A 2,701-nucleotide genomic window follows, 5' to 3' on the forward strand; every position below is an offset into this window, starting at 1 on the left:
TTACACGAATATTTTATGCTTATGGAGTTGGGTTGCGATATCGGGTCTCGTAGGAATTACGGGCCACTTACACATGAGATGGGCTGGTGGGCCCTGGGGCCAAGCCCAAAACCCACAAGCCTAAACCTACACATAATATGTTAGAATCAATATAAGATTTACAAAATCCTATTAGGATCTCTACAATCTAATCAAAATCTCTCCATAAGATTGATGTTTCAAAGATTTGAAACACAAAATCTATACAAAATCTGTACAAGATATTGCCAAATCTCTACAAAAGATTTCCAAAATCTCATCAAATCTAGGCAAAAATCTATACAAGATTTACATAGATCTACAAAAGATCTTACAAAATCTTAACAACTAAACTCTATAAATGAGGGTGTTGCACCCAGGTTACTTTCATTCACAACAAACACATACAAAAAAAAGAGGTCTCTCCCTCTCTCTCGCAGAACAACACACAAAACAAATATGGAGAAGCAGGTCCCCAAATCCATTCCCTCATCTCCTCTCTCAAGCTCAACTGACAACTCAAATACCCCCCCCCCCCTCTTCTCCTTCGTGAATCGGAGACACACACAACTCCCACCTCCCTGTCTCTGCTCTCTGTCATCTCCGGTGACCGGAGGTACAACGGCCGACGCTCCGGCAACGTGTCAACCACACGCTCCGGCGACACACTCCCACATCTCGATACCCTGAAGAACGAGGAGAGAAGATAGCACGAAGAGAGAGAGAAGACGGAGAGGACGGCAGAACCGGCGTCGAACGCCGACGAGGTGCGGCGGTGGTGGTTGTCGCTTGTTCTCCGACGAAAGCTCCGGTAAACCCCCTCCCCGTTTTTTTATTTTCATCTCCTTTCTGTTTTATGACTGATGACAATGTGGATTGTGGTGGCCGGCACCGACAGGACGGCGGAGCCGTCGGGTTACCGGCTGACGGTAAGGCAGCAGCGGTGGTTTATCTCGGGCTTCGGTCCAGTGATGGTTCAGCTTCATGGCTGGTTCGAGTGACACAAAGGGAAAGTCGGGTGTTTTGTTCGAGTTGTTTTGGAACAGTTTGGTTCGGGTCGTGGTTCGAGCACATCTGAAGGTACGGGATCAGATTCAAGATTATTTTCGTTTGGATTTTCATCTCGGTTCAGGTTCAAGTGAAGGTGTTACAGATTCGGGTTATGTTTGTTTCGGTCAACGGAGTCAACCCGGTCAAACTCAGCGGGTCAACTCAGGAAGTCAACTCAGCCGGTCAACCCGGCTGACTCTGGTCAACTCAGTCAAGCAACACGAAGTTTCGACACGAAGAGTGGTAAAAGTTAACGACGCGTTTAGTATTTATGTTTTTATATAGTTTAGTCGTACGTGACAAACGAGCTCAAACCGGTTGAATTATACTTTACGTTTAATATATATTTGACAAATTACATGTATATTGTTTAAATTGTGTTGAATTTTGATAAAAAAACGACGACTTGTGTCGTCGGGGGCGTCCAAAAACAGAGGAAACGCTGCCCGTTTTTCGAGAAAAACCATAAACGAAAAGTATTTTATAATAAAGCGAACGTTACGGATTCAAATTAAATTATGAAACAATGTGTTTTATTGAAAAAGGGTAACTAACGACATCAAGCGACTTTTACGACGATCAATATAAATACATATATTTACTTTCCACGACACTACATAACTTACAAAGTATGGTGATAACATTTCGACAAAACCATTTTACGAGATAACTAAACTTGATAGTTTTATAAAATAAATATATTTAGATATATTTATTTCCAAACACAACAATCCGGATATCTTTTATAAAAACCATAACTATTTATGTTTGGTTTAAACATTTAAGATTCGACAATGCTTTTATAAAAATAAATACAATTTATATATTTATTTCAAACACGAACCCTTTTATAAAAATAAATATAGTATATATTTATTTTCAAAAACAAACACGACATATATCGTTAACCAAGTCTTTTCAAGACTTATTAGTTATTTCGACAACAAACGAAGCTAAACGAATATAATTTAATCATTTTCATTAAGTTAACAATTTACGTCAAATCGTTCAGTTAGCGATTCGGTAAAGCTCGGTGACACGTAGTGTAGTTACCGCAATTACTTAGAAACTTATAAGATATTCCGTGTAAGGAATATTGTAGAACGCACGCAAGCAAGTCAAGTCTTGGAAACGACATCACAAAGTCGTATATAGCTAGCTTTGCACAGGAATATTCAGGTGAGTTCATAACCCCACCTTTTCACTGTTTTACATTTTGTAAATGTTTTCGGGGTGGAAAGACATGCACTTTTTGCAAAGCATACAAGAATTACATATTTCTAAACCATTTTACAAGCAAGTTGTCACACCCCCAAAATCCACCTGCGGAACACCACCGCTTGGGGGCGTGACTGACCAGGATCCAGCCACCAATTATACTGAGCAATTTAATTAATAACATAAGTAATACTCACCAATCACAAAATTGGCAAATATCATAATCAAGGTTCAAAAGAATTTAAGTTTAGGTAATAGTTCAGATAAGTAGCGGAAGCATAGACAAAATAGTTTAGAACAAGATTCTTAGTTCAAGTTTGTTTAGAACTCAACACACGGGTTAGACGACCACTACACATCCGCAAGCTGCAAGCTCCTGAATCACTGAGTACCTGCAAAGCATGCAGTAAGGTGT

General features: G+C 39.7%; 1 long non-coding RNA gene across 1 annotated transcript; it reads left to right on the top strand.

The window, feature by feature from the left end:
* The first annotated feature begins 276 nt into the window (after window positions 1-276).
* Window positions 277-1,432, top strand: LOC110917221. The gene is made up of 2 exons (XR_002580427.2): window positions 277-829; window positions 917-1,432. It is a non-coding gene; the product is annotated as an uncharacterized LOC110917221 (long non-coding RNA).
* Window positions 1,433-2,701: the final 1,269 nt, after the last annotated feature.

The sequence above is a fragment of the Helianthus annuus genome, chromosome 16, assembly GCF_002127325.2.
Source record: "Helianthus annuus cultivar XRQ/B chromosome 16, HanXRQr2.0-SUNRISE, whole genome shotgun sequence".
NCBI lineage: Eukaryota > Viridiplantae > Streptophyta > Magnoliopsida > Asterales > Asteraceae > Helianthus > Helianthus annuus.